The sequence below is a fragment of the Triticum urartu genome, chromosome 6A, assembly GCF_056163025.1.
Source record: "Triticum urartu cultivar PI428250 chromosome 6A, HENAU_Tu73, whole genome shotgun sequence".
Classification (NCBI taxonomy): Eukaryota; Viridiplantae; Streptophyta; class Magnoliopsida; order Poales; family Poaceae; genus Triticum; species Triticum urartu.
The window spans coordinates 478051341-478058479 of record NC_141878.1 but is presented as its reverse complement, the minus strand read 5'-3'; the positions used below and the strand labels follow the sequence as shown (position 1 = coordinate 478058479).

Here is a 7139-nt window from a genome sequence, read left to right as displayed (position 1 = left end):
CAGCTCCACATATTTACCTTGCCTTTCCTATTAAGCTTAAATAGTCTTGATCACGAGGGTGCGAGATTGCTGAGTCCCTGTGGCTGACAGATTACTATTAAACCAGATGCAGGGCCTGATGATTCCGCTCCAGGTGACGCGCTTGAGCTCAAGTGGGAGTTCGACGAGGACTCTCAACGATACTATGTGTCTTTCCATGATGATCAGTAGTGGTGCCCAGTTGGGGTGATCGGGACCGTGTCGCTTGTTCGGTTATCTTTTATTTTGGCGCCGTAGTCGGGCCATGAGTGTTTGAATGATGTAATGTTATTTATGTTCTTTGATTGACGTGGCGAGTGTAAGCCAACTATGTATCTCACCTTTATTATTTATATTACATGGGATGTTGTGAAGATTGCCTAACTTGCGACATTGCTTTCAATGCGGTTATGTCTCTAAGTCGTGCCTCGACACGTGGGAGCTATAGCCGCATCGAGGGCGTTACACTTGCGCTCGTCGAACTCGGCCTTGATGCGCTCCCAGTACGTCTCGATGCTCTGGTTCGCGCCGATGGTCGGGTCGGGGCAGACGACTTTCCACGCTTTGGCGAGGCATTCCTGTTCCTTGGACGTCCACTTGATGCGCGGCTCGCCGGTTCTGGTCGCCCCCTTCTCCTTCTTGCGCCTCCTCACCGGAACAGTCGCCAGCTCCTCCTCCTCCTCCTCCTCGTGCTCCTCCGGCTCCTCCTCGCCGTACTCGAGCTCGCCGTCCATGCCACCGTTGAGGTCCACCGTGTCGTCCTGGGTAGCGAACCCGGGGGACGTGGCGGCCGCGGCCGAGCCTGCCACGATGATGTCGTCCATGTCGGCGTCGGTCTCGTCGGTGTCGCCGAGGTGCGACGTGGAAGCTTGTGAGAAGGGCAGGCCGCCACGACGGAGAGGGGCGTCGGGGAGGACGCGTAAGGCGGCGGCGAGTAGTTGTATGGAGGGTACTGCATACCGGCGAAGGCGGGCGAGGGCGTGCGCTGGGCCGGGTGTCCATGGGGAAGGTGACGTTGGGGTTGAACCCACCGTGCGTGTCCCCGTCAGAGTAGCCCGGCGACGGCGTGCATCCCCATGGTTGCAGCGACGACGAGAAGCCGGCCGGAGAGCCGACGCTTTGCTGGCTCCAGGGCGCGTACTGGGTGTGGCCGCTGGGTGGGTTCATCATCCCCATGCGAGCCGCCTCGGCCTCGGCTTGATCCGCCGCGGTCGCAGCCGCACGCGCCGCGTTGTCCCGAGCCTTCTTGGTGATGGCCCTGTTCCGCCGGTCGGCGGTGATAGCTCCCGGCACTGAACTTTCGTCCTCCAGTCGGCGTTTGGCATGGCCGGTAGCTTGGGCGGCGCCCTCGGCTTCCTCTGCTTTGACTGGGCGATGGTGACGGTCGCAGTTGTCACGGCGCGGGGATCACATACTTCTTCGGCGGCATGATGGCCGGCTAGGAGGCGAGCGGGAGGGAGGTTGGCGGGAGGAATGGAGAGAATGAGAGAGAAGTGGGGGAAAGCGGGAAGAAACAGCGGGAAGAGGCTCTCGACTCGCCGACAGAACGGCCCCATGCCCCTTTTCGCTTGTGCCGGCGCCCCCAGACGCTCCCAGCGCGCCGAGTTCGGCTCGGGTCCGCCGACGCCAGTTTCGGTTCAAACCGGCGAAAAACGGGCTACTAGAGACACGACTGGGCCGATTTTCTGACGCCGGAGAGGCAAAAACGCATGGGAAGATCGTGGGGCGGCGGCTGTAGATGCTCTTAGCTTTGGATCAACGCCCCCAATAACGCCCCCCGCCCTCTCCCCCCGGCACAATCCCGCCTCGTGCGGCGTCGCCGAACATCGCCGCCGTTCCCATTTCCTTGCTGTCCTGTCCGCTCTTGGACTTTGATTTGTTTATGAGGTATGAGATTTTTCGCCATCACCTCCACAAATTTCGAGTGCGCCGGTGCAGACCCGTCATCATGCCATATAGATCCGCCCCTTAGATGTAGAGTGCTTACATAAGAGAGGACGGAGGGGCGCAATTGATTCTGTTTCTTACGGATCCGAGTCTAGTTCCAACAAGGATTCTAGTAGTATATTTAGATTGCTTCGCAGGGAAAGGCCCGACCTTTTTGTCTTTGCATCGGCGGAGACCAGGAGCGATGGCGAGCGCAGGACTGAAGCTTGCTCCTCTGCCGCTCTCACCGCCCGCAAGCGCCCTGAGGCCGCCGGGGAGCCTTCCGAGGCGACCGACTGGTCCTCCCTCCCTCCGGACGTCATCCGCATCATCGCCGAGCAACTGCTGGCGGAGGACGTGACGGATTACATGTGCTTCCGCGCTGTGTGCTCGCATTGGCGTGCCTTCACCACCAGCCCCTGCGATCTCACGCTGCAGGAAACCCGCTTCCGTCCTCGCGGCTGGGTCGCCCTCTGTGACGGCGACGGCGTACGCCCAGCTGATGCCTGCGAGATCACCCTCTTCCACACGTCCACCAGCAGGCGCCTCCATGTCCGTCTGTCCGAGCTCCAGAACCACCGGATCGTCGGCTTCACCTGATGGCCTCCTCATCCTGCTCAACAAGGGCACCACCGCTGTCCGTGTCCTGCATCCATTCACCCGTGTCTTCATTGACCTCCCTCCCCTTGCGCCCATCTTCCACCATTTGGTTTGGATGAAAGCCGCAGTCTGCCGGTCCCATGCCTCGATTGCCGTCGTTGCCTGGTTCTCGGTTGTGCCAGTGGTGGTCTACGCTGAACCTGGGAAGCCACATTGGTCTGTCATACACCAGGGTCTTGAGCTTTGGACTGCCTTACCATTCCGAGGCAGACTGTTTGGCATCAGAAAGGGGACAGGGGAGATTGTGCAGGTGTACCCTCTGTTCCTGCAGCACCCAGTGGTTGCTCGTATTCCCAGCTTGTTTGGTTGCCCTACATTTTGTTACTACTACCTTGTGGAATTCAGAGAATACATGCTCCTTGCTGTCCAGCATCGTCGTGTTAGCCAGAGCAAGAAGGGGTGGCAGCCATTCGCTTTTGCCCTCTTCCTGGTGAATATAAACCAAAGAGGACTGGTTCTGTTGAGTAGCCTAGGTGACCGGGCGCTCTTCCTTAGCAAAGACCGATGCCTATGTGTCTCTGCCACAAAACTCCCTTCTATCAGCAGCAATTCCATCTACTTCTCGCTGCCCAACTTCGACCCTGGTGTAGTGTATTCTCTAAGCAGCGGGACATTCGAGCGGACATCAACGCATGCCCTCATACATGACCTGAAGGAGAGGGTTCGGCCCTCTGTGCGGCCCTTCACCCTGGCTGATCATCTGACGACATATTGCCACCATCTTGAGTGGTAGGTTCCTTCCATATGTGGTTTCTTTCCACCACGCTGACAGCGGCATGTGCCACTTGTATTGTTCTAATAGCCTTAACCACATGTTTGCTTTCTTCCTGCAGGTCAAAGGGACTTATGTTTCATGAGTACTATGTTATACCTTTGTCTTGGAAGGAAATGTTGAGAAAAATTACGTTACATGACTGTGAAATTCAAGTTTCATGTGTGTGTGAAGAGAACGAAGTGTGAAGTTTGACGTCAAAGAAAAAGAACCTGGGAATAACAGGTAGTACATATTACTTAGTCTGTTGCTCATTTAAATATCTGCCCATGCCCTTATCTTTCTATTGTTATTCCTTCCACGCCGGTTTGCTGAAAATTAGATAGTTTGCTGGCTCTATGGGGTCAACTGACAAATATCAGTACATTACTGATGCCCTCCCATAAATCTAAATAATAATAACCCGTGCTGTTTCTGCACATACTTGTTGATCAACTAAACACCTTGTTGATCGACTAAACACCAGGGACATGATGGAAAGGCTTGAGTCCAGAGTTAACGGTGTTTTGTGCTCTTCGGCCACTGGGGAAGGCAGGGCACATTTGTTTTTCAATTGTGCTTTTTCCAGGGCTTGTTGGAGCTACCTCAATATTGTTGGAAATATGCCCTAGAGGCAATAATAAAAGCATCATTATTATATTTCCTTGTTCATGATAATTGTCTTTATTCATGCTATAATTGTATTATCCGGAAATCGTAATACATGTGTGAATAACAGACACCAACATGTCCCTAGTAAGCCTCTAGTTGACTAGCTCGTTGATCAACAGATAGTCATGGTTTCCTGACTATGGACATTGGATGTCATTGATAACGAGATCACATCATTAGGAGAATGATGTGATGGACTAGACCCAATCCTAAACATAGCACAAGATCGTATAGTTCGTTTGCTAGAGTTTTCCAATGTCAAAGTATCTTTTCCTTAGACCATGAGATCGTGTAACTCCCGGATACCGTAGGAGTGCTTTGGGTATACCAAACGTCACAACGTAACTGGGTGACTATAAAGGTATACTACGGGTATCTCCGAAAGTGTCTGTTGGGTTGACATGGATCAAGACTGGGATTTGTCACTCCGTATGACGGAGAGGTATCACTGGGCCCACTCGGTAATGCATCATCATAATGAGCTCAAAGTGACCAAGTGTCTGGTCACGGGATCATGCATTACGGTACGAGTAAAGTGACTTGCCGGTAACGAGATTGAACGAGGTATTGGGATACCGACGATCGAATCTCGGGCAAGTAACATATCGATTGACAAAGGGAATTGCATACGGGGTTGATTGAATCCTCGACATCGTGGTTCATCCGATGAGATCATCGTGGAGCATGTGGGAGCCAACATGGGTATCCAGATCCCGCTGTTGGTTATTGACCGGAGAGTCGTCTCGGTCATGTCTGCTTGTCTCCCGAACCCGTAGGGTCTACACACTTAAGGTTCGGTGACGCTAGGGTTGTGAAGATATGTATATGCAGTAACCCGAATGTTGTTCGGAGTCCCGGATGAGATCCCGGACGTCACGAGGAGTTCCGGAATGGTCCGGAGGCAAAGAATTATATATAGGAAGTGCTGTTTCGGGCATCGGGACAAGTTTCGGGGTTATCGGTATTGTACCGGGACCACCGGAGGGGTCCCGTGGGCCCACCGGGTGGGGCCACCTGTCCCGGGGGGCCACATGGGCTTTAGGGGGTGCGCCTTGGCCTACATGGGCCAAGGGCACCAGCCCTACTAGGCCCATGCGCCTAGGGTTTCCACCAAGGAAGAGTCCAAGTGGTGGAAGGCACCCCGAGGTGCCTTGGGGGGAGGGAAACCCTCCCCTGGCCGCCGCACCTAGGAGATCAGATCTCCTAGGCTGCGCACCACCCCCCCTTGGCCCTCCTATATATAGTGGGGGAGAGGAGGGACTTGATACCACAGCCCCTGGCGCCTCCCTCTCTCCCCGTTACGTCTCTCTCTCTCTCTCGCAGTATAGGCGAAGCCCTGGTACTGTGACGCCCTGCATCCACCACCACGCCGTCGTGCTGCTGGATCTTCATCAACCTCTCCTTCCCCCTTACTGGATCAAGAAGGAGGAGACGTCTCCCATCCCGTACGTGTGTTGAACGCGGAGGTGCCGTCCGTTCGGCGCTTGGTCATCGGTGATTTGGATCACGTCGTGTACGACTACATCATCACCGTTCTTTGAACGCTTCCGCACGTGATCTACAAGGTATGTAGATGCATCTGATGACTTGTTGCTAGATGAACTCCTAGATAGATCTTGGTGAAACGAGTAGGAAATTTTTTGTTTTCTGCAACGTTCCCCAACAGTGGCATCATGAGCTAGGTCTATGCGTAGTTCTTCTTGCGCGAGTAGAACACAATTAGTTGTGGGCGTAGATTTGTCAACTTTCTTGCCGTTACTAGTCTTTTCTTGCTTCAGTGGTATTGTGGGATGAAGCGGCCCGGACCAACCTTACACGTACGCTTACGTGAGACCGGTTCCACCGACTAATATGCACTAGTTGCATAAGGTGGCTGGCGGGTGTCTGTCTCTCCCACTTTAGTTGGAGCGGATTCGATGAACAGGGTCCGTATGAAGGGTAAATAGAAGTTGACAAATCACGTTGTGGCTTTAACGTAGGTAAGAAGACGTTCTTGCTAGAACCCTAATTCACCCACGTAAAACTTGCAACAACAATTAGAGGACGTCTAACTTGTTTTTGCAGCAAGTGGTTTGTGATATGATATGGCCAAAGTTGTGATGAATGATGAATGATCTATATGAGATGTATGAGATGTTCATGCTATTGTAATAGGAATCACGACTTGCATGTCGATGAGTATGACAACCGGCAGGAGCCATAGGAGTTGTCTTTATTCTTTTACATGACCTGCGTGTCATTGAGAAACGCCATGTAAATTACTTTACTTTATTGCTAAACGCATTAGCCATAGTAGTAGAAGTAATAGTTGGCGAGCAACTTCATGGAGACACGATGATGGAGATCATGATGATGGAGATCATGGTGTCAAGCTGGTGACAAGATGATCATGGAGCCCCAAGATGGAGATCAAAGGAGCTATGTGATATTGGCCATATCATGTCACGTTTATTATTTGATTGCATGTGATGTTTATCATGTTTTTGCATCTTGTTTACTTAGAACGACGGTAGTAAATAAGATGATCCCTCGTAACAATTTCAAGAAGTGTTCTTCCCTAACTGTGCACCGTTCCTAAAGTTCGTCGTTTCTAAGCACGCCGTGATGATCGGGTGTGATGGATCCTTATGTTCACATACAACGGGTGTTGACGAGCCTAGCATGTACAGACATGGCCTCGGAACACATGCAAAACACTTAGGGTTAACTTGACGAGCCTAGCATGTACAGACATGGCCTCGGAACACAGAAGACCGAAAGGTCGAGCATGAGTCGTATAGAAGATATGATCAACATGAAGATGTTCACCGACGTTGACTAGTCCGTCTCACGTGATGATCGGACACGGCCTAGTTAACTCGGATCATGTAATACTTAGATGACTAGAGGGATGTCTAATCTAAGTGGGAGTTCATTAATAATTTGATTAGATGAACTTAATTATCATGAACTTAGTTTAAAATATTTTACACTATGTCTTGTAGATCAAATGGTCCACGTAGTCCTCAACTTCAACGCGTTCCTAGAGAAAACCAAGCTGAAAGACGATGGCAGCAACTATACGGACTGGGTCCGGAACCTGAGGATCATCCTCATAGCTGCCAAGAAAGAT

The 7139-nt window shown here is 52.1% G+C and overlaps 1 pseudogene across 1 annotated transcript; it reads left to right on the top strand.

Annotated features, from left to right (window-relative positions):
- Window positions 1-1341: 1341 nt before the first annotated feature.
- Window positions 1342-4015, top strand: LOC125512384 (uncharacterized; annotated as a pseudogene). The gene is made up of 3 exons (XR_015609278.1): window positions 1342-1395; window positions 1978-3333; window positions 3438-4015. The product of XR_015609278.1 is annotated as an uncharacterized LOC125512384 (transcript).
- Window positions 4016-7139: the final 3124 nt, after the last annotated feature.